This window comes from Phalacrocorax aristotelis, chromosome 1 (genome assembly GCF_949628215.1).
Source record: "Phalacrocorax aristotelis chromosome 1, bGulAri2.1, whole genome shotgun sequence".
In the NCBI taxonomy this organism is placed as follows: Eukaryota; Metazoa; Chordata; class Aves; order Suliformes; family Phalacrocoracidae; genus Phalacrocorax; species Phalacrocorax aristotelis.
Window position 1 is genome coordinate 165,382,043 of NC_134276.1, and position 24,982 is coordinate 165,407,024.

The following is a 24,982-nucleotide window of genomic DNA, read 5'->3' on the forward strand; positions in this document are numbered from 1 at the left end:
AGTTAAAAGTGCCGTTTTGAAGAAACTTCAGCTACCACAGTAAAACTGAATTATGAAATTACTGTTTGGAATCTCTGCTAAGAAATGTCATCAGCTCATGTGAAAAAAGTGTGACATATTAGCTAGTGCCTCTGGGATATGTAGACAAGCTCTAACAAAACTGCAGCATGATTAACATTTATAAGCTGTTTAAGTTAGACACTAAGAGTTCAGCAGCTGCTAGCAGTAATGCCAATAGCTTGTTGCAGTCAGCAAATGGCCCATTATTTTACAACAAGGAGTAAAGAGCAGCTGTGTGCCATGTTTCTTGAAACTAAGTAAGAGGCGATATTTATTTACTTGGAAAAAGACCATTCAAGCATCCCATTTAGAGATTCTCCACTGAAGTGTGTCTCCATTTCAAGAGGGTTTATATACCAGGGTCTGTGTCTCAACTCCGCATCAGAACAATGCTTGTTTTTTCAAAACCAAACACCACAGTAAGGCATCATTAATGCATCGTTCATATAGCAATACCAAGAAACAGGTTAGTCAGCTCTAAGGCTATTGCAAGCAATTCAAGATTAATGTCACAGGAAAAGTAACACAGTGATGGCAAAAACCAAAAGGCAGTATTACATGCTGTGTTTAATCAGAGTATTTGGTCTTTGGGATCAAGTTCAAAGAGATTAAATTAATAGCATCTCAGGAAAAGAAAAGGAAGAAAGATGCACACGAGTACACAGGCAGTACAAGCAGCTAGAATTTGTCCATACACTTTCCAAAACACCAACAACTGCAGTCAAACAGGGCCCTGACAGCTCCACATCCTGTTTACAGGAGACTCTGCCAGAACATTCATACACACAGGGATGGAGCAGAGGTGGACAGCGTCCAGCAGCATCTTTTCGATTCAGTGAATTTGTAATAGGTAATAACCAATATATTTCTATATATAGTTGTGTGTCTTATCCCTTCCACCATATTAATGAGTAAGTTCCTTTCTTTCCCAAACACATGCAAAATGAAGAAAAATAATTTTTCATTAACTTTCAAAAGTGCTTACTTAGTGGATTTGACAGCTGTGTCTAATCAGCTTCACTGTACAATTGTTTCTCTTGATGAAATCCTCCAAATTTTACAGTCAGGAAAAAGAGATCCTACTATTTGAGGGTACTCACCTAAATAGTTTTACTTCTAATATAGCTAGTGGTTTCAGTCCATTTAGGATGCAGACATTACCTTTACCTTTTTCACTTGAGGTGAGCAAGTTTAGCTTCCAGCATTTTATCTTCCCCATTTAATTTTAAAGGGGTCACTAAAAAAATGGACAAGGGAAAAAGAACTAGCTTGTTATCCATTCTTTTTCCTCAAATGCATTTATCTGAGTCTCGACACACACTCCCCCCATCTCCCCATAGTAGACACCAGAACATTTCCACTTGCTAGCAGTTCATTTTAGTATATATGTCCCTTAAACTTTAAGTCCTCCCCCAGGAGGGCAGTAGCTCCAGGGGATACAGACCCGATCTTCCCCTTACATGATGGGATGAATCCAGCCTTGCCACTTGCTTGAAAGGTAATAAAAGTGTCACAGACAAAAGTTGTCAAAATCTAGTCATGAAAAACCTGAGTAAAGGACTCACATCCCAGAAAATATTTGGAGACTTAGGGCCTCCTGAAGGAAAAAAAAATACAAATGTGTTAGCTAATGTTCACTTAAAGTTCAAACATACCTGACGCTTGAAGTGAAACAGGTCAGGGTCTATGCACTGAACCTTTAGTAAGGGCTCATTAAACTTACACAAACAGAAACTCATACTTTTCTCATGGCCTTTTATCTTTTGCAACTCATCAGCTCCGAGAAGCCTCAAAACCACACAGCGGATGTAGCCTGTGTAACACCACAGGGAAGGCAGCCCCCCGAGACACCCATTCCCACCGTGCTGAAGGACCAGTTCCCTTTCCACACTTCACAGCCTCGTTTCAGCTGGGATACAGCTAGTTTTCCTCCCAGTAGCTGGTATAGTGCTGTGTTTCGAATTTAGCATGAGAATAATGTGGTACCACAATGATGTTTTAGTTGTTGCTAAGCAGTGCTTATACAAAGTCAAGGACTTTTCAGCTTCCCGTGCTCTGCCAGCAAGGAAGTGCACAAGAAGCTGGGAGGAAGCATAGCCAGGATAGCTGACCTTAACTGGCCAAGGGGATATTCCATACCATATGACATCATGCTCGGTATACTAACTGTGGGGAGTCAGCCAGGGGGCAGCAATTGCTGCTCAAAGGCTGGCTGGGCATCGGCTGACAGGTGGTTAGCAGTTGCATCACTTGTTTTTCCTGGGTTTTGTTTCTCTCTTTTGTTTTCCTTTTCATTACATTTAAAAAATTATTTTATTTCTATCATCAAACTGTTCTTATCTCAACCCAAGGGTCTTCCTACTTATGCCCTTCCAATTCTCCCTCCAATCCCACAGGTGGGAGGAAGGAGGGGGTAAGCGAGCAGCTGGTTTGTTGTGGGCTGGGGTCAAACCACGACACTTGACATCTGCGGTTATGCCACATAACCGCTGGAGGTAGGAAAGCAAGCAGACTGCAAGCAGCAGCTACAATGGGTTACCCCTTCCTTGAATCAGGGGAGCAGCAGCAGTTTTGTCAGCCCAGCGCTCTCCTCTAGGCTGGCATGTGGGCATGGCAGCCTGAGGCCCATGCTTGGACTACCTCCTCCCATTACTGACTGCTGAAAGGAAAGCAACCTTGATCCCCTTTGGTCTCTGAATGCAAGAAAGGCTACCACTTCATTGAATGGCAGTGACCACTGGAAGGTTTACATCAAAACCTTTCATAGGCAGGCTGCAGAGAAAAGCTCATTTTTACTTTAAGCATGCAGAACTAAGGGAGATCCAGCGATTTAGTCATTCAGGGCCCCACAGAGAATCCATATGGAAGAAAGTTCACATATGCATGTCCCAAATCACAGACGGATGGTCTAGTCATTAAAGCATCTGGTCTTGTGTCTTAAGTCATCTACACAATCCAGAGGCAGTCTGGGGAACTTCCCTAGGCCACATCTTTGACAGGCTACCCTCCACTTGCCTGTCATTTTTTGAAGCACTACACAAGGACAGCGATCCCTTTCTCACACCAGCCCTTCACTCACATCAAAATACAGTGATATTTTACAATCACCTGGTTAGCAACACTAATATAGGAGACAGCAGGAGTGCTGAAAACGGGCTACGCTTCTCTAAGTTTTATGGCGCCGTTACTGACTGAGAACAAAGGCACCTCAGTGGCAAGCAAGCAGGCTCTTGAATTCATCCAAGTTAATTTTCATTTGAGACAGAGGGAAAGTTCACTTCCTATTTCTTTTTCCTGATCATTCTGAACATTCAAAGCAAACTGCACTACTAATTGCAAAATCATGCCCAGTAACTGCACAGTCCATTTTCTCTTATGTCTTCTCTCTGGTATAACGTTTGTTATTCTGTCTGTGATCTGCAGCTACATTTTGATCACAGTACAAACAACATTTAAGAAAAGTAAGAGGTAGACAAAGTCACAAATCTTTAGAAAGTATTACCAAGAATCAGGTAGCCATCTCAGTATTTCTAAAAACAGTGTTACGCTGATTAGGATTATCCCCAAGTTATCAGCTCAAAGAGGTCAATACTGAAGTCTAGAGACTCCTCTGCTCTAAGCCTCCCTGCAGGTGCTTAGGGAACTCACTGACATCATTTTAGATTGAATTCTGCCAGCATAAACAGCTGTACTGTCACTTGAACTGACAAGACCAAAACATAGTTATTTTTGCTGGGTTGTATTTTACCTAAATCAATCCTCCACCCAGTTCATCACACAGCCATACAGGGGCTTGCACCAGAACAGTGAAGATGTAGAAACGAGCACCTAGGGGTAGCAACTGCTCAAGCTCCATATTCAGCAGCATTGCAAAAAATCAGCTAAAGAATTCACTAGATAAGTTTCGACCTAGTGTCCTCAAGGCACCCTAAAAACAAAAATAGAAGCGTCAGTGTCACCTGCTAAGTGAAAGGGGAACTAATCATCTTTTATAAACCCAGTGTGAACACAAACTATGTCAAGACAGTTATGTGGCAAAAAGTTCAGTACCACAAAAAGATGCTTTCCTCTCATTTAAACTGAGCCAAGAGTCGGTCACTGTAGGCTTGCATAGTAGCACTTCGAGTGTTTATGCATAAAGGGCTACATACCACCAGTGACACATGAATGCCAAGTAAGAGATTATTTACTAAAAAAATTACTTTCTTACAAATCAAACAGAATCAAGGTGTTAAAATTTATTTAGAAGAAAATAGGCCAAATAAGATTCTGACAAATTCATCCACAAGCACATAAAGCTTTGGGCACAATTATCCAGAGGATGACTCTATCCTAGCATCTAGGTCAACTCATTCAATGAAATTAAAAGCATAATATTGCTCTGTAATTGTCTAAATTAATCTCCCACATTCATTCATGTTAGAACTTGAATGCTAGTGTTCCTTATTTTCTCCTTCTGCATGTCCCCATTTCATTTTTGTACCCATAGCACAACTATATATAGACATGATATGCCAAAAGCATTTCAATAATGAATTGGAAGTGGGCTACACAATCATTAATTTAAATATTTTAAAAGCTGTCACAGACAGTGACCGTTTGATAGTGTTGTACATATTCCAGCATAATTATTTCTAACTCAGGACACAAGCAGGAGATGCTCAAGCAACAGGTAAAAAAAAATTGCTGTTCAGTTTACCGTATAGAAATATCAGAAATTGTTGTCAATGTTGCAGAGACCATAACATACCATGCAAAAAAATCTGCCAAAACATAGATCCACCAGCTCCTGTTAAATATGAAATATGTTTCATCTGAACTATCCTGAGTTCCCTAAATCTCTCATTACCGGGAAAAAGGGTGCTACTCCATTTCTCGCACTTTTTCTTCAGAGCACCTGCTAACAGTCGCTGTCAGAAGGAGGATCTAGATAGATCACCTTGCCCGTGATACAGCAACCACAGGCAGCTATTAAACAGGCTATTTGGGGAATGGAGTCTCTATTCTGTTCACGCAGCACCCTAGCACAAAACACTCATCCTGCAGTCGGGGTACCTACACATTAGCATACCACAGTGCAATTTTTCTGTAACACTGATCTATTCAGTCCTTCGTAAGGTGATACATACTGAAACACATACACTTGTCCTCTTTGTAAATCTGTAAAGCACTACTAGCACTGGAAAAACCTCTATTCTTTCCACGTCCTAATATACTAGTTTTCTCTGTGTTTGAAGACTAGCATATTGATTTAATTGTAGAAGGCTTGCATTCTAGCACAAAAGCACTATCAGACAGTTGGAACAGCACTTTGGAAAGAACGAAGTGTTTTGTAAAAGATAGGTGACTTAGCGATTAAAAGCTTTGCTAATGCACGTACGTGCAGTAATTAGTTTGGGATATAACAATATTTAACTGTAAAAGGTAGTCACTAACATAATAAAGTGTATTCAGCACCAGTGCAAAGTCCCATCAGACTGACTTTTTTTGATGATAACGTAACAGGCTAACACTGTTCAGCCACTCAAACTCCCTACAGCAAGGCACAGAGGCTGGGTGAGTGATGGCAGCTTGACCTCACTGACCTGAGCTTCCATCTGTTTCGCAGAAGCTTCCAACATCCAGTCTTTCCAGTGCTTTTACCTCCACAGATTAAAAACCCCTAGACAGATGTTTTTCATTGGTGCTATCCCTGAGTAAATTTGGAGACACCAGCTGGAACAGCTTTAAGCTTCAATTTATCCCATGTTGGAACCCCTTGAACCATGACTTTGTGCAACTGAAGCATCTCACTTTTCTATTAATTTCTTATCCTTCTGCTGCCTTTTAATTACTATGACTTAAGATCACTGATTTTAAGACAAACTGCTAGTTAGCTCTCCCCTCAATTAAAACTGGTTTTAATTTTTTCAACTAAAGTATAAAGTAGTTATCAATAGAAAAAATATGTTGATCTACAACTAAACAGAGCTCTTTTTTTTGAACTCAGCAGAAAGTCGGCATTACCCACACTTAAGCTGTTGCTGTTTCAGTATGTAATATGTTCCTCTGATTTTTGAGGGTTTGTTTCTTAATCCAGTATCACTGGTGCATTTAATAAACTTTTTTAAAAGTCTACATGGAATTTTTAAACCAGCAAAGTGTAAAGAAGTCATACAAACTCTTAGATGTGCTTGTAATATAAGACAGTATGTTCAGAAAACTTGAAACCAATTAAGTTATCTAAAAGTAGCAATGTTAACAGTAGGTTATATCTCCAAATCCTTTAAGATTTCAGAACTAGTATAGCATATCCTCATTTTCCTTTCCTGTGGGTAAAAAAAGAAAAAAGCTTTTTCACCTTAAGAGAACTGGTTCCTCCAGTGAAAGTGAACACATCATTGAACTAGTAAATTAAAGTGACATGGCCTGACTGTGCCTTTAAGAAAAGTTGGTACAGCAGGTGAAGATATTTCAGTTCTGTAGCTAGTGAACTCTAGTAGTATAACTAATGCTAGAACTCAGTACTAGTACCAATCAATATGTATTGATTAAATGTTGAATATATTGACTACTAGAGGAAATGCTAATTTAAGTAACAAAGATCATGAAGTAGAAGACTTAACACTTGCCAAACTGATTCTGATGGTGGAGTTGAGCAAACAAACCTTAAGAGACATGATCTACAGAATCAATTTAAAACTTAACCCAAACCCCACAACCCAAAAAACTCACCCTGCTACCCAAGTCACCACACTAGTGCTACCTTTCCCCTCTGTGCAGCAGTTCAGGCTGTTCTTGTCCCTCTCCTGTGACACAGCTCAGCTCTCTGCCTGTCTCCTAGGCAGCCCTCTCACCGTCTCCCACTTTTCAATCTTCCCAGTGCCATTCAGCCTATTCACATTTTCCTAGGATGCTTTCATCCAGAAGATGAAACCAACATTTGCTCCAGGCTTCCAGCTTCTGGAGTTATCAGTCTGTTCCTTTCCTCACTGAAGAGGTAAAAACATGCATTCTGTAATGAAAAGTTCTTGTGCTGGCTTCTATTAGATAGCATACTTAATAATGGCCAGTGTTCTCAGACCCAATTAAAAAGAAAAGCTCAGCTCTGAAGAGCTCCACAGCCTTTAAAGAGAGACAACCCAGAAATTCTCACACACACACAAAAAAAAATCACCCCACTTGAGCTTGCAAGACTGCATTTGAATATAACCCAGTTTGCAACATCCTGCCGGCAGCCATCATCTTCTGGATGACTTATCAGAAGGACTTATTTTTGACCTGCTGCTCCAGCTGCATGAGCTCACATACACTTTAATATTATAACTAGTCTGATCTGAAAGGATGGCTGAAGAACAAAACTCATACCATCACTGAAGTACAATCCAGCACAGACAGCCATCAATGCAGTATGCTCAGAAAGAAGCATATGCAATTTTTTTAAAAACTTGCATTAAAGGACAGCTCAGCTTTCACAAGAAAGCTCTCATTTGCATTTTCATGGTGCAGCACAAAGGACCACTGCAGCATCTTTAGAAGTCCTTGCCTGCCTGTCCAGCTGTACTCAGTAATTACAGGAGTTGTACTATCTAGTACAAAAGCCTCGAAACGAGTTTATTAATACCTGCGTATTTATGTTATCCAAATGAAGGAAAAAGAATATTCAGTTAAACATCCTGCAAACAGATGCCCAGAGATTTTTTAAAGTTACCTATTATATAACCACTTTCTTCTATAGCAAAAGGATTGTATTATTTGCCCCTGAAGCAGTTACAGAGACCATATCTTCCACAGAAAGCATAACTAAGGAAAATGCCATTGCAGCTAAGGCACAGTACACTAAATTATTCTGATTTTTTTAACAGAAATTCAAGGATCTTTAATGGTTAAAAATGCAGCACTATCTTTTGCTCTTAGGGGAACAGTATCCAGTAGTTAACATGCACACTTCTGAAAGCATCTTGGGAGTAATACTAAAAGTTAAAGCTGCTGGGGACACAGGGGGAGGAAGTGCAGAAAAAGGGGATAAAAGATGATCACACCAAAGAGTTATAGATTCTTATATGTAACACCATACTATAAAGGCACACATATATACCTTTAGCCCATAAGAATTTCCAAAGTTACTTGTAGAAAACTAGGCATAAAATAGAAGACCAGATGATCAGGTCATGGCTTCTTCTCTCTACCTGCTAAGCATCTCAGGAACTTTCCAACCTCCTTATGAGTTGTCACAACAATAGTTAGTGAGAACAAAGCAGAGAAGTATATCAGCCACATATTAGTACTATTTAAAAAAACCCTCACACAACTCACATGGCAAGTAGCAAATTTTCCATTTATGCATAAGCAGGGGGGAGTCAAAGACCCCACCTGCCTTGCCTCTAGCTGAGAGTCCCTTGAACATTGATCTTAATTCCACAGACTGCTTGAGATGCTTTTCTTGAACAGGAAGAGCACAAGTGAATGTTCCAGGTAACCCTTTTTCCATGTTACCAAGACATGAATAAAACTAAGAATTATTCACTCTGAAGCTTAACACAGCTGAATACACTTCTGATCTAGGGAATGGGAGATCCAGCCAGTGTCAGCAACAACCCCTCAGTTCTCTTCAGTAGCATCCCTGAAATTAGGAAAGCATGAACTAAGACACTAGAAAATCTGAAAGAGAACACATTTTAAATAATTCTCAAAGCCCTTTTTGGAAGTATTTAAAATTTGTTTAAAACAACCTTCAGAAAATGGATGATAAATTACTTATGTTAATTTGTTTTCTCCCTACCTTCTCAATTAAGGTGTGTTTATTCCAGGCTTCAACTTCTGCAGCTGTTCAACATTTTCAAAAGAAAACAAAAGGGTAACTTGACCTTTAAGTATTACAGAGCAACAGACCTATTATGCACCTTTAAAGTCATTTCAAACAGCAAACATGAACATAATATCAGTCTAATTATTGTTGGGGGGTTTTTTGTTGGTGTTTTTTTAGCAGCAACAATAGTATTAGGTCTCCCATGTTATTCCATAATCCATGAAAGAATAAAAGACTTTTTAGTTGGGTTGGAAGGGAAAGAAGCACCAAAACAAGTCTAAGACTGAGAAATCTGCACAGAGAAAGCCTTATACAGCTCATCTATGGGTTCTGGATGAGCAGTGATTCCAGCTTGAGTGCTTCTGCTAATCAAGTAATAATGCAAAGCATTGAGCTCAGAAGAATAAAAACCTCTTTGTCAAGGTCCATGCACCCCTCAGTGCCTCCAATTCTTATCTTGAAACTCAATGGCAGCTGATGCCAGAGATTAGAGGACTGGCATGAAGTATGCTGTATGACACATTGATTAACAAATCAACAGCCACATACGGCACTAGATAGAATATGCCTGGTTATTCTTATACAAGTAAAATACAAGCCACTACTTTGTCACTTCCCTGGTCAGAAACTGTGAAGCAGCTATGTCAATGCCTCCCCTTAGTTCTAACAGTACCTTGTACTTTAAGTCTAACCTTAACTTATGAAAAAGATAAACCACAGTAATTCTTGACCTTCATTTCACTCTGGAATTACACAGATCCTTTACAAAGTTCTCAAGTCATCTTCTCATTCTCCAGGCTGTAGCTTCTTTCCTGACAATTCAAAGTGTCCTACTGGATGCCATGAAGCAAAGAAGCTTTCAGAGGACTTATTTAAATAAGAACTGTGCTAACCAGAATAGTCTCAATGGCACAGATTCAGTATCAGCAGGAAGCATGCCTCACTCACAGAAAACAGTGAGGGGAAAAGCAGCCCCAGATGTATATAAGAGAATCTGCATTCTTTAAAAAGAGTCAGAAAACAATGGAGAGAACTCCAGAGACACCTCTCCTCCAGAGCTGAAACTGCTCCCCTGGAAAGCTAGCAGGAACCACGCTTCACCTCTCTCTTCAAGGCTGTTTCCGTACCCAGGTCAGCCCTATGAGCAGGAACCTCAGCAGGTGGCTGCTAACTAGACCTCTTGGCTTTAACTGAAGACAACAGCAAGAGAGTAAGAAAGAAGTCATATGATCAAAAACCCAACTGCTAATCACCACACAGCCATTCTTGAAAAGGTCAGGAACAGAACAGAGACAGTAGAAGTTAAATCTGAAAGCTATTAAATCACTTCATTTCTGGACCCAGAGATATGGTGTAGGAGCAAGAGCGCAGCTGCTGCCACTCCTCTGTACAGACAAGAGTGCAAGGAAAACTGCTGGAGCAATAACAGCTTCTGACAGCTTGTGGTTTACTCTTAACATCTTTTTTGCACTATACCAGTTAAAGCATTTCCAAGGCTAAATCAAGTACTTTACCTTTTAATGACTCTGGTTACACATGGTCAAAACTAAGACGCATAGCTTATTTTCTTTTTTCTTTAATCAGGTAACTCAGCAGTAATTTCTTTTCATGTATATCAGTTTTTGAATATGCTGTAGTCTGGACCTCAACTGTACAGAGCAGACATAATGCAGACAACTGCAATATGTAACAACGTGAACTTCCAAATTCAGGTCTGACATGAAACTAAGCCATTAAGTTTTGTTCAGTCATTTCTTGAAATGTGACTTCGGGGGGGGGGGGGGGGGCGGTGGGGGGTGGAAGGGGAAAGAAATTGAACAGCTCCCCTGGTTTAAAGTGTTCCTGACTCAGCAGAGGAAGAACAGAGCGAGAATTTTCTCTTTAGGAGCACCAAGCCAAAGTTAATGAAGTTACGTTTTGGATTTAAGGAAAACTTGCAGTTTGGGAAAGACAGTGACAGCCAGCAACCAGTCACAGAACACTGACATGTTAATTGCCATTCCCAGTCATTACTTAATCTATTACAAAAATCTTGAATATACTAGAACTAGGATTTCTTACTTCCATTTATTAGACTATAATTGCAAAAGCACCAATGTTTTAATATACATGACCTGAAAAACTGGCAAAAGTCTTCCCCTCAATACCTGCACATTCATTCTTTATCTGGTAACTTTTCTCAATACCAGCTCCACTTGCTACAAATGAGGAGTGCAAGTTTATAAAAATCTAACAGAATGAATGCTTGATCAGACAACTCTGAATCAAATATCAGTGGCAAAAAGGACTAATCTCTTCACAAATATTTTATGCAAAAGAGCTACAAATTCTAGTCCATATTTATTTTTAAAGTAGTTTTGCTTCAGAGTTTGACTGGGTCTATCGCTACAAATTTTGTTTAGAAGTTATTTGCAGGTTTGTTTTCAGAGTCTGGTCAGTCATACATGTTGATCAGGCAGCTGGGAAGGAGCACAGTTCTCACCTGCTGAGCCTGTACTTCAAAACTTTTGCTAATGAGTTTGCACAGATGCTTTTTAGCTGGTAGCTGCAATAGCACATTTTTAAGAACAGGAATTGATAGTAAATACATTTTAGAAGGGACTTTGCATACTTGTTCTTTACTGAAAATAAATGTTTTGCTTAGAAAAGTGTTAAGATATTTCAGAGAAAATAAGTAGATTTAATTTCTCTGCCTCTCCTCCCATTGGGTTTACAGAATCAGAGGAACATTGGTACTTGCAGTACTGCACACTATTTTAGCTTCCAGACAGGTATTAACCATCCAAAGAAGCATCCGTTCATAAACAGAAACACATCAGATTCTCCAGGTGTGAACAAATACCACACAGCCTGCAGCTTTGAAGATTTAGTCTGTAATCAAGTTCAGTAATCATGCTAGTTAGAGCTAGAGTTAGCAGGCAGTCAAAACAAAAAAAGAAAAAATACCCAACTCTTCATGGAAAGACAAGTCACCCCCTGTAAATAATTTTTTTGAGGAAAGTCACCTATCATGTGGATCAGAACAAAATTCTTTACTTAAATTTCAAAAAGGCTTTCAAGAGGGTTCTGCTGAGCTCTCTAGAGAAACTAAGCTGCAGTAAGAAGCATCTGTCCTCTCAGGGATTAAGAATTGATTTTAAAAACTTGGAAACAAAAGAAGGAACAAGGGAAGTCAACCATGGGAGCTCCACACAATTCTCTGATATCACAGACATAAGTCATCATTCTATCTATTTGTGATCTAAAAAAATGTAAGAAGGAAGCGAACAAAAGTTGCTACACTAAAGGACTTAATATTTAAGACCAGCACAGAAATCTGAAGGAGCTCGTGAGATTGAGGAGCAATAACAGAGTTTGAAATATATTGTTGCTGAATGCCAAAGGATGCAACCAAGGCAAAACTTCTAAAGGAGCACAATGATGCACCTATCTACCTAGCGATTTTAAGGAACAAGCTCTCAGAGCTGTCATAAGTACCTCCTGTAACATCAGCTCAGTAATCAGTCACAGTCAAAAGGCAAACTAAATAAAAGGAATTATGGGGGGGAGGGATGGGGATCACAAAAACATCATCACTGTAGAAGTCCACAGTGCATTTGCATCCTGTACTCTGAGCAACTCTGCATTATTCTCCCCACATACATGAAGAACTAGCAAGTACAGAAAGAACAACAAGAATTACCAAATACCTCATAAGGAACAAAACTGACCCACTCAAAAAAGGGTACCGTAGGTACACAAGTAGAATGAAAGAGAAACAGTACAGCAGTTCTTGCACATGGTATTGGTCTAAATTATTACAAAGTTCCACACTTTTAGAAACATAAAAGGAAGGGGAAAAGAGCCATTAATACATACCACTGCATTTGAGTGGTTTTGGACCCTGGATTCCTTCCACACCTTTTAAATTTCATTTTCTATCCCTAGAGCTGACTTTAGCACTTTTATAAAACATGCTTTTACAATGACTACAAGCTGACAGACCAATTAGAAGCATAAGCAGTTACCTACCTAGCATCTGCCAAACACAAAAAAGTGAAAGAAATGCACCATACAGAAAAGACAGTGCGAGTATGAAGACATCCATGTTTAACAAATCAAGAAAAGTTCTCCCTGTGTTAACTTCATTGTAAGTCCTGAAGCTGGTTACCAGCAGTTAGCCAGGTAACAGATAGACACACTCTGAAATTTCACAGCTCTTTGCAGAAGTGCATCAGGAAATTATGTTGAACTGCTGAGAAATATTCCCCAATTTTGATCAACAAAACCTATGAGAAGCTAATTTAATGTTACAAATCTCTGCATCTGCCAGGTATCCACACACGCCATATGAGCGGAACCACAGCTGCACCACTTATTTTCACACTGCAGGTACTAGCTGAAGTTCCCAGAACTCACTGCTGAATAGTGATGCTTTCAGTTACAAGCCTTTAAAAGGCATCATGAGCAAAGGATACAGAAAAAGTATTTCTGAGTCCAGTGATATCAGGTGTTATGAATGAGAAACACTTAGTCACAGCACTGAGATACTGTCCATAAGTACTCTTCTAGACTCTTGCAAGTGAAAAATTTGAGGAAGACATTAGTTAGATCAAGATTGGTTTAATTTACTCAAAGTGGGAGTACAGAGCTGTTTCTGTAGTATTACCTGAACAACTCTACACAAACCAAAATAAAAAGCTATAACCCAGCTCTGAAGCTTCAGCACTCATATTAGAGACTAATTTACCTACTATCAATATCACCTGCAACAAGCTGTGTGCAACCATACTATTTTTGGTTTGTTTACTTGTTGTTATAACCAAAACTTTATTTCTTGACACAGCAGTATCTCAACCACATCCAAGCACCTCAGACCTCCTAACGTACTACAACTTAACACAATCTGTAGTGGCAGACACAACTGGACTCTTAACCATTTGAAGGAGAAAAAAGCAACATATCTACAGTCAGTAGGTTTCTCAGCCTCATACTGCCTGGTTAGAAGGACTCTCTTCTAATGTTTTTCTACACTGGTGCTACCCCTTCTCATTAACAAAGGGCTTTCAACAGCAAAGAGAGTATGGTTTTAATCTAAAGAGTGACTGAAGTCAACTCTGGAAAAGAATAGCATCAAAACACAGAGCTCAGAGTTGCAAAGAATTACAGGTACTGCTACGTGGGAAATGTGAAGGGAAAAACAACAGAGGCTCTGTAAGGCCAGTTACCACAACCACCAACCACAGCCCAGAGCCACAACTTTAATAACTAATTCAATGTGTTCCAAAATTTTTCATTTACAAGACAATCCTGTAGAGAAGTATCACAGAATTTCTCCAACAAGAAAAGTCAGTATACAAGAATTTTGTTTTAACATTTAAGAGGCTGCAGTTAGCCCTACCAGCTAAATGGCACTGGGCATCAAGGTGAGGTCTTTTCCGTGCCTTCCCACAACGCACCTATACTGTGGAATAGCAACATTAAACCTTGCAAGTCAGGCATGTTACCCTGAGTTGTAAGCTGTTTCCACAGTTCATTTTACAGAAGAATTAGTCACCTCTAAACAAGGTCTACTGTGCTCAACCATTCCATTAGACAGAACAGAGACATCATACATTATGTCTACAGACTCTGTCTTGCAGAAGGGAAATTCAGAGGGCTGGTGCTAACAACAAAGCTGAGATGACTGTAGTAACACTCCACAAAAACAACACCATGGGTTTTTCCTGAGATAAGGCTACACAACATTTCAAGACCAAAGGAGGATAAACATTTGCTTGTTAGGGGAACGTAGTCTCTATAGTAATTGAATGACTAGGCTGCTATTGAAGCAATTAACATTTGAAGCTACAACAGAAATCTTGTACCAATGTCAGGTCCCATGGCCCTTATATCCAGAGTCAACTTTCAGACTGTATTAGCAAGTACATTCCATTCCTGGAAAATCTGTAACTCATTCCTTAGTTGTATTAGGGACTGATGCAAATAGACTTAGGAGGCTGTTTAGTTCGCAGTAAAATCTAAATGCACTTGTAAAATATTTTGTACCTTTCTACAAATTAAGCTGAATGGCTTTGCCACATAGTCTTCCCTAGAGGTTGAGATCCATGCCTTTGCAAAAGGTAGTTTACTGCATTAGGGTTTCACACCATCCAAGCTAGTATGATTAAAGATTGTGGAAGCATCAAAAAATGCAAGGGGGGCAGGGGACGGGCACACACACACAATGACCCCCACACTAACACAAAACCTAGTTCGTCATCATGACTTCTTTGAAAAGCTGTTGCTCCCTCTGAAAATCCTTGGCTTCATTATCACAGTCCTTTTTCACCCTATCAGAAGAAGCACAAGAAGAAAAACACAGCTGCTTACACTAATAACAGTGCAAGGGTTTTTTGTTTTGGACCAGAAATGTTAGCATCTCAAATTAGGAACGGACTTCTTCAGGCTGTACCCTTGTATCTGCTCCAAGTTTCTCCACTCTGAGACAACTAAGAAGCTTTGTTTATTGTTATCTGTTCCAGTGCCAGACTCTGCACAGCCAACACAGTGATAATCACCAAAGTCCTTGGTGTGAAACAGTGCCAGAAGCATCAAGGTCCGCTCCAAATAAAAAGAGATAGTCAGGAACAGATATTCAAGAGAAGTCTCAAAATAGTAGGTCTACAAGATTAAATGCAGGAAAAACATCTTAGTTTCTTAATCAGTATAGCAATCCATCATAAGCTTTTGAACAGAATGCTCCTTTCTCTTTCAAGACATTGGTCATGGGAGAGACACCTCTATAGGCTTAGGGAGGCTCTCCTACCATTCCTTCTAGAGAAGCCGAACTCATACAAAAATGTAAAGCAGGCCATCAAGAAATAAAGTTATAAGCTGCAGTGATTTCTCAGAATAAAGCACCTGACTTTTTTTTATTTGAAAAGTCTTTCGCACTGAACAGTGTTCTGAATGAGCAATATATTCCAAAAAAGCCCCACACTAAACAGCCATGTAATCTATCACACACATCTGAACAGTAATTCCTGAATTAAGGTGAGAGCACCCTCACTTTTCTTTATTCTTTTAGCAGCCCAGGCCAAGTACAGCAGCTCCTCAGGACAGAGCTGTTCAGTGTGTCCCGACTCACGTACAAGACCCCTGAGAAGAGAATCCAGCAAGCATCAGAACAACTACCTTTTCCCTTGCTGCAATCACGTATTTGAAATGTGTTGTTATTGACTCTTGCCCTTCAGTTTTCAGAGCTTAACCATTTATGACTACTCTTCTGACAACATCATTCTCTTTTCGTTAGGACATTCCACTTAGTAAGCTTTATAATATTTGAGTCTTGGACATAACTATAGCATTACTCTCACATGTCCTAAAACTGTTTCTCAAAAAAACTCAACTGACACTTCTAGTTTAAAGAAAAATAATTTGCAAACCCAATTTTGAAAGGGAGAATGGCTAGCATACATGGCTATTATAAGCAACCACATACCCCCGCTAATCAAGGTATTTGAAATATTAATATGCAAACAAACATAAATCAGCTCAGCAGTTGCACTGAACAAGAAAAATAATCTATTCAAGTCTATTGTTTTAGTGTTGAGAATTTCTAGGGTCTTGGCATCAGGATGCCAAGTAATAATGAACGAGAACAAAATACATATGCATGCTTTTTACGTTTATGCTTACCCTGTGTATTAACTACAGGACAGACAGCACTAGCTGGTATCTGACATGCTATATTTGCTTTAGGAGAACAGTTAAGCACGAAGCTTAATTTGATGAAAAAAAGTCTTCCAAAATTAGTCTGAAAACCACAGAAGCTCTATTTGAAATGTGTGTGCAGAAATAAGAAAATAAAACAATGGGTCATATTGCACCGCCACTTTTGTGTGGGCTAGTGTGTGATTATGAACCTATAATAGAAACTATACAGTGTGGTTTAGTCTTCATCTGCAAGGTGCTGAATAGTAATTAAGCATTTTAAAGAGCAACCAGAGAACCTTTATTAGTGTTCCTACATCAGAGTGGAGTGGTTTCGCTGTCTTTAATAGAAATTTCCACTTTCAAAATAATGCTAAGTCACCACACCAAAGACCTACTCCCTGGATTAAAAAAAAAAAAAAAGATAGATATTTCTCAACATTTACCTAGTAAATAGCATAATTATAGAAGCATCTTTTCTGGACTTGGAGAGGGAAGGGGCTATCATAGTATTAATAATTCAGGGAAATGGCACCCAGGTGTACTCATTTTGGCTGGGACAGTTAATTTTTTTCACAGCAACTGGTATAGCACTGTGGTTTGGATTTAGGATGAGAATAGTGTTGATAACACACTAATATTTTAGTTAGTATAAGCACTGCTCAGCAACAAGTCAAGGACTTCTCAGCTTCTCACACTGCCCTGCCAGCAAGGAAGCTGGATGGGGACACAGCCAGGACAGCTGACCCAAACTGGCGAAAAGGGATACCCCATGCCATATGGCATCATGCTGAACAAGGAACTGGGGAGGTTGGCCAGGGGGGCAGGACCACAAACAGGAACTGGCTGGGCATCGGTCAGCATTTGATGAGCAACTGCACTGTGCATCATTTGTTTTGTATATTTCTTTATCATTATTATTGCCCCTTCCTTTTCTGTCCTATTAAATTGTCTTTATCTCAGCCCACAAATTTTACGTTTTTTCCAGTTCTCTCCCACATCCCACTGGGGGAGAGTGAGCATCTGAACATCACACAGCTGTTAGCCTGCCAGGTTAAACCATGTCACCAGGTAATCTGCTTCCTGACAAGTGCTGTAGCCACCTCATAGGGAACATGGTACACATTCCAAGTTCTTTTAATACCCATCTGCATAAGGGCTGGATCCATACAGTAATGAAGAGGGTGTGAAATCTGTACAGACCACACCACCACATACAGTAAGTATCTTTGCTCCTCTGACTCAATAAAATGACATATTTCATCTGTTTTTTAAGGGGGGACATTTTCTTTAAAAAGCAGGTTAATGTTTCCTCCTCAGCTACTGTAACAAAAAAGGCTTCTCATCAGTATTGTGCATGCAGACAGGTAAGTGACATGTTATCAAGAGTTTCAGTTGATAACATAATGCACATAGAAAGGCACGGGTAGCTCAGATTGACCATAAAGCATTAACATGGCAATAGTTAGCTAACAATAAGTAGTCAGGGTGAATAAATGGCACCTTTGGTTTTGGGGATTTTCTTTCCTCCCCGTGTTTTTTTTCCATTCTGTTTATTAAAACTTGGTTATGTATGCACATCTCAACTACATCATCGTTCCCAAATTTACACTAGATTGTCAGTCGGATAAATTCCCAGCTCTCATACAAACAGCAGACCTTTGGAAAGGGATGAAGCATTCCTGCTGCTGCTGGAACGTCAGCAACTCAATTCCCAGACCCTCTGGAAGGAAATGCTCATTGGGTGGAGTAGGTAGTGCAGAGAAGAAATCCAAAGTCAGACGGTAACAGAAAAGTAACATCCTCTCCCAGGAGGAAGAAAGCATGGTGACGTCAGCGGCAGGAACGTGCTTCCCACTGCCCCATTCCTTAGTGTTACACATCACAGCAGCTGCCAGGTTAGCTGCCTTCTCTGCAAGGCAAGAGCTCCAAACCGACCACATGCAGAATTCACATTATTTCTCCCCTGCAGAGAGTCCCACAGTAAAGTACTACTTCCCAGGAATGATCTTTCAGTGAAAACTCCAGTTTAGCTTTTCAACTTTCATACAAACATAGTTTCCATGAAAGCTTGAAAACTGTCCTAAATGCTTTTAGAGGGACATTTATAGCCACAGGGTTTTTTAATTCATTGAGACACACAGCTATGCATAGGACTAAGAATGCTAGAGCACACGGAATACCCTCTCGAGATTAAGATCATAGACAGCATACAAAATAGAGTAAAATATCACTACGCAGAATTAAGGTTTTTGACATGAAGTCAAAAGTCACTTTGTTACACCTGAGCAGAGATACCAATACCAAAAGACCAACCATGTGACCACAGAAGCTTTTCTTAAACAGCAGAATGCGGATCAAGGATGATCACAAGAGGAGATGAGAGTGAGCATGGAGGGAAAGAAAACTTCTTTCTTCTAGCACCACGTACCTCTGTGGAGTCCTGTGGCTGCCAAAGGTGAAGAAACCACATCATTGTGCCTCACATACACTCCTGCGTTCATCGTGCTCCAAAGCAGTCACGAGGTTTGTAGGGTGAGATTAGATCTTTTATTAGACCAGTACAACATAATGAATTGGTATACTGGTCTAACACAAGACACTATCTCTGCATCCAACGAGATACCACCTGTGCATCCCCCACCTTGCACAGGGGGACAGGATGACTAAATCTGACACTTCCAAATTCAGTAATTGACGGATATAAGTTATACATAGACTCTTTAATATATCCAGCACTCAATCCCAAGTTCTGATGTCCCAAACTTTCATCAGAATTAGAGAAGTTTCTGAAATTTAAAAATTCTTCTTCAGATGTGCATAAGAATTAAAGTTAATAGTAATTCACCTTATTATTCTCAGTGCGCAGCAAAAGGAGAAGCGTGCTTAATTTGAAAGTAAATTGATTAAGATCAACTAAGGCATAGCAGAGGAAGCCAATAACTACACTTAGGGGGTGGGAGGGGTAGAAGAGGTCTTTAAGATACTCGTAGTGGGTAACTTCTTATGTCTTTTGTTCTACACCAAAAGGTCTTTTCAGACAAGGTAGAAGAGGGATAGAACCTTTGGCATACTATATATGAGCAGTAAAATAAGGCATCTTGCACCATTTTAAAAGGGATCAAAAAATCCCTGAAATATCTATTACACAGACGGCACATGGTGTCCCTAGCAGGCAGCATTGTGGTTGCTAAACATCCCAACTACATTTGCTTCCTATTTAAATGTGTTTACAAACCTTGCATTTAGTCTTTTCTCATAGTTCAGCACAAATTTGTGGTATAGGTGGCAAAATCCATGATGTATGGGCATGTAAATAATGCCAAGTAGTTTAGGCAAAACTGCAGTCATGTACTGTTATCACAACGCACTTTGCACAGAAAAAATATTAATTCACACAAGCTTAAAATGTAAAAAGCTTAGGAGTTTACTGCTCTCCACAAAACACAGAGGGTCTGCTTTTTGGCTTTTTTCAACCTTTAAAGGCCATTTTGTCTTTCAGAATGGTTCTCTTATAATTAGTATAAGAGGACTATGATGCAGAATTGCTTATATGGTATAAGTAGCTTTCACCCTCTACCCTTCAAAATTCTTATTCAAGATAAATGTTACACCTGCATTTTTAGATAGGAGAAAGGCAATATTATTTGAATTTTATTTTCAGTATATCTAGCAACAGTCAAAGTACCAAATGTAATTCACTGATAAATTATATAGGAGGCAAACTGCAACAACCCACAACAACAGAAAAGGTACTGTTATGTTGAACATTTCCAAGAAAAAATATGATCATACATTTAGGTGAAGAGCCTGTCCATCATTTCTGCTCTTACAGCAGAAAGACAAAATTATGTTGCTTGCAGACCACTTCTCCAGTAGTCAATGAATATTTTAGAACTCTCACCTTTTAGCTTGCACCTAGATCTAGTTCAGGGTTAGTGGTGGCCACGACACGTAAACTACTTATTATAGCTGTCAACTAGAGTCCAGGTCTCCGGTACCCACAGTACCCCAGTTTGCCCATACCACACTAAGTTCCCAGATGTGGGGAGAAGCCAAAGAAAGGCCAACCTGAAGAATGAACTACCTTCGCATTCCTCCAGGACAGAATTAATGTACACTGCTATGATTATTTATTACTCCTGCTAAACCTGTTTGACTGACAAAGAGCTGAACAATATTACTGGACACACAAAAGACTCTCAAACACGCTCTTTCTTTACAGCATTCTATAAAGGTATTGGATTGTTTACAAATATCTATATTAGTTCATCAGTCCCTAATTAATTTTAGCTTGCAAGTGCCTTTAAATTATCACAAGTCTTCATATGTAAGAGTCAGAAGAGTGAGAATTATTGTCCAGTGTTGTATTTAAAAGAAACAAGTAATAAGGTACTGAAAAATTATGTGTCCTTTAGCTTTCATCTAACAACAATATCAACATAACAAAGGGTTAGTTTAAAAATGCTTTTCTAATTACCCAAACTAGATTCCCAAGCTTGAGAAAGAATACCTGCAAAACCTAGAATACGTAGGGTAACGGACACTATCCATAGGTACATTGCAAAGATGAAGAACATAAGTTTTGGGTTCTAGGACCAGATTTTCTTCATTGCCTGCACTGTCCCAGGGGACACTGTAGAGGCTGTGAACCACCATAACGATGTTCCAACACCTAATTTTATCTTCATTTGGGACTCTATTGATAATCCTGCTGATCACTAGGAAGCTACCTCAAGGGTCTTAATTTGAGCAGAAAATTATGACTTTAAGCCATGAGAAAAATTATAGCGTACTTGCAGTTACAAGTTGAAGAAATTATTCTGGATTTTCTACTATAAAATTGTGCTTTTTAGCCAACAGAAGTGAAGTCTGTCTCTCCTACTTTTCAGAGACACAACTACAGGAACAAGCATTTAGCCACATACAGCGCTGTTACTATTCCTGAGGCTTTGAAGAGAATTATCTAGCCCAAAGGACAAATGAAAAGAAGCAACCTTACAGGAAAGTGAGGAAGAAAAACACCCACAAAAACCCCACCATACACACAGCCTACCACAACTTCAATACTAAACCACTTTTATTCCAACACATTCTCAGACTGACTACCTCTGTGGAAGGGCAACGACTGCACCTGCAGTACCATGGACAGTGTATGGAAAAGTTCTTCCACTTCTGAGAATTTCATCACTGGTTTTTTAAGCAACCAGGCCAAACTTTAAGGAAACAAACAAACATCCTCTGACAGTGCAAGAGGCTCAGCAGTCTTCTGTATTACATCCATAAGCTTCAGTATTTACATTAAGGAATACCTGTAGGTTTAAAAACCTTCTGGCTTTTCCACTGAAGCCACGCTATCTACATTAAGGCTTTTAATACAGGCCCATTACTGATACCTAGTTTCAAGCTCTAACAGGGACAACTTCATATTTGTGAAGTTGAGGATTTTTACTTTTTTTTTGCTACAGAATCATAGAATAATTCTGGTTGGAAAGAATCCATAGGGTTCTCTAGTTAAGCTACTGCTCAAAGCAAGGTCAGCAAGATTACTCTAGATTACTCAGGACTTTACCCAGCTGGGCATCAAAACATCCAAGGACATGCACGACACTGTACAACCTCTTTCACATGTCCCAATGATTGTCCCACTCCATGGTGAAACATGTTCTTAAACGCAGTTATTTTAATGCGGGCCTGCTGTCTCTTGCCTGCCTTCCACACACTGCTATAAAGAGCCTGGCTCGGTATTCTCGATAGCCTACCCATAGGTACCAGAAGGTTACTATTAGTTCCCCCATTTCCCAAAGCCTTCTCTTCTACAGGGTGAAGACTCATTTCCCTAACAACCAACAGAATTTTAGCAAACTAACTTCTCATATGCATCTGCTAGGCTTGAAGTCTTCCAATTCAATGTAAAGTTTTGATTCCAAGTGGCTTTTGTTCTTCAATCCTGCACTTCCCCAGATAGAACAGCAGAAGCTAAGACCTCATGCGAAAACCTGTTCTACTACAAGCTGAAATTGAAATGAGTTGTACACTGCCTTTGCAGGCTCACTATAATCCCTTTCTAGGGCATACCTCAACTCTAACGAGACAGCATGTCCTGTTCAGCCTGTAACACTGTTTCTAAACTAGAATTAGAGTTATGGAAGAACTTAAAAAACACTGCACAGCTGAATGACAGTCCTGCAGGGTAGAACAGAAGTTTTACAGGCTTTTATACATACACACACACTTGGATACATGGGAAGAAGATGTCCAGAACTGAAGGGGAAGGGGAGAACCCTCAAAGTACATAGATCAGAAATATCTCAGGAAGGAGAATAAGAGTACATCACTAGGGCTGCTGTCTAAACCATTAAGTCGTTATAAAAAAGTGAAAGACATTAACAGAGAAGCCACAAGCACTACAGCATCTCAAGTAAATTTATGGTAAGGTACAACACCTCACTGACAATTACAAGCAAAAGTTCCTGTATCAGTTCTCCCAATCCTCTGCCCAGTCCTACGAAGTTACTTATCAGGCTAATGGCAAGGTATTTCAGGACAGTATCAGCTCTTCAGACACAGACACTTGCTCTTTAGTGAAGCAAGTAACATCTGGAATTGTTAGCTACTGGAAAAATCCATGTCATGACTAGACAGTCAATGAATCCCAGAGACAGGAGGGGAAGGAGTGAAGGAGAAAAGATGTATCTAAAGATTTACTTCAGACCTGCTGGCAGCGATTGATACGTGTCACCCCTTTTTTCTCAAAAGAAAGGTAGCCAGGCCAGGGAGGGGGCATGTAGGGGGAAGAAGTGGGGTGATGGTGCTACAGAAACTGGAAGCAGCAGTGATGCTTCCTTAACAGAAAAAAAGGAATCTTTCCTACAGCCCTCCATATTTCTGAAAAACCCATAGCTTTTCTTTTATTCCTAGCTGAAGGGGAGCAAATATATCAGAGAAAGGCCTATACTCCTCATCCAGCCTCATTTTTAAAGAAATACCTACAAATAAATTCAATCTTTGTGCCTACTTAAAAAAAAAAATCTTCAGAATCCTTGAGAAGCTAACACAGAATCGCACAGCAGGAGGAGGATTTGGTCAGTCTCTTCAACCTGGTCCCGAAACTTGGAAAACAGCAGTCACTGCCCCGAGATTCACTCTCAGCCATTCACACTCTTAGTAACTTTACAGCCACAGGAGAGCAAAAGAAAGCAAACCTGACTTTTTCAGAAAGTGACAATGCTTGCCTCTCACCACAGAGGAGCAGCCAAGCCAGTTTAAGCCACAGGCAAATGAACGCTTAATTTGGAGATAACATTACTTGAGTAACTAAGTGGGGCTCCCAGTGTAAGACTGACATGGAACTGCTCGAGCAGGTCCAGAGGACCAAAGATCCAAAAGATCCAAAGATCGAGCAGGTCCAGAGGTCCAAAGATCACCAGGGGGCTGGTGCACCTCCCCTGTGAGGACAGGCTGAGAGAGTTGGGGTTGTTTAGCCTAGAGAAGAGAAAGTTCCAGGGAGACTTAATAGCAGCCTTCCAGTACTTAAAAGGGGCCTACAGGTAAGATGGGGAGGGCCTCTTTATCAGGGAGTGTAGTGATAGCACAAGGGATAACAGTTTTAAACTGAAAGAGGGTAGATTTAGATTAGATATTAGGAACAAATTCTTTATTGTGAGGGTGGTGAGACACTGCAACAGGTTGCCCAGAGAAGTTGTGGATGCCCCATTCCTGAAGTGTTCAAGACCAGGCTGGATAAGGCTTTGAGCAACCTCACCTAGTGGAAGGTGTTCCTGCCCATGGCAAGGGGGTTGGACTAGATGATCTTTAAGGTCACTTCCAACCCAAACCATTCTATGAACTTGCCGGTACTTTCCATTTTAAACCTAGGGCAACACAGCAATGCATTAGAACTTAATTGCATTTAGGCAGTGCTCAAGGCAGACAAACAAAATACTAGAAATTAAGGCCCTGATCCTACATGCATTTAGGTAGTAAACTTTACCCAATGGAATAATCTATCAACTATACTTAAATTATAGAATGTGCTTGAACAAGAGAACCAAGCCTACATTTACAATATTAGGTGCAAAAATTTAAGTTCTATTAAAACCATTCCCTAGCATAAAGACTGCCATTGCACAATCTAACAGTCTTCGTGTGTAAAACCATGTGGTACAGTGGAACTGTAGAGTTACAATAGAAGTTTAATAGATGAGAGCCCATTTCTACTTTAAAGGGACATAACAGCTACACTGAGGTACACACACACTTAGAATTTATCAAGACTGCACAAGCAGCTAAAGCATTAGCCCCTACGGCTAGTAACTGCAAAGCCTGATGGAAAATATAAGCAAAGCATTTCAACTTTCTTGATGTATATCTGGAAGGTAAAGCTGACCGCAAATACAGCGCACATCCCTTGTCCAGATTTGTGGCACTATCAGGAAGCAGGTGGAAATTAGGCCTCTG

At 39.9% G+C, this 24,982-nt stretch overlaps 1 protein-coding gene across 10 annotated transcripts in view; it reads right to left on the bottom strand.

Moving 5' to 3' along the window:
* Window positions 1–24,982, bottom strand: part of CNOT4 (CCR4-NOT transcription complex subunit 4) — an 80,819-nt gene that overhangs the window by 46,439 nt on the left and 9,398 nt on the right. The window contains exon 1 of one of the 10 annotated variants that reach the window (XM_075079958.1): window positions 8,822–8,843. The exons of the other annotated variants lie outside the window; for them this stretch is intronic. The gene's annotated coding sequence lies outside the window, so the exon portion shown is untranslated. Of the gene's footprint in view, window positions 1–8,821; window positions 8,844–24,982 lie in introns of those variants that run through there. 10 annotated transcript variants of the gene reach the window in all.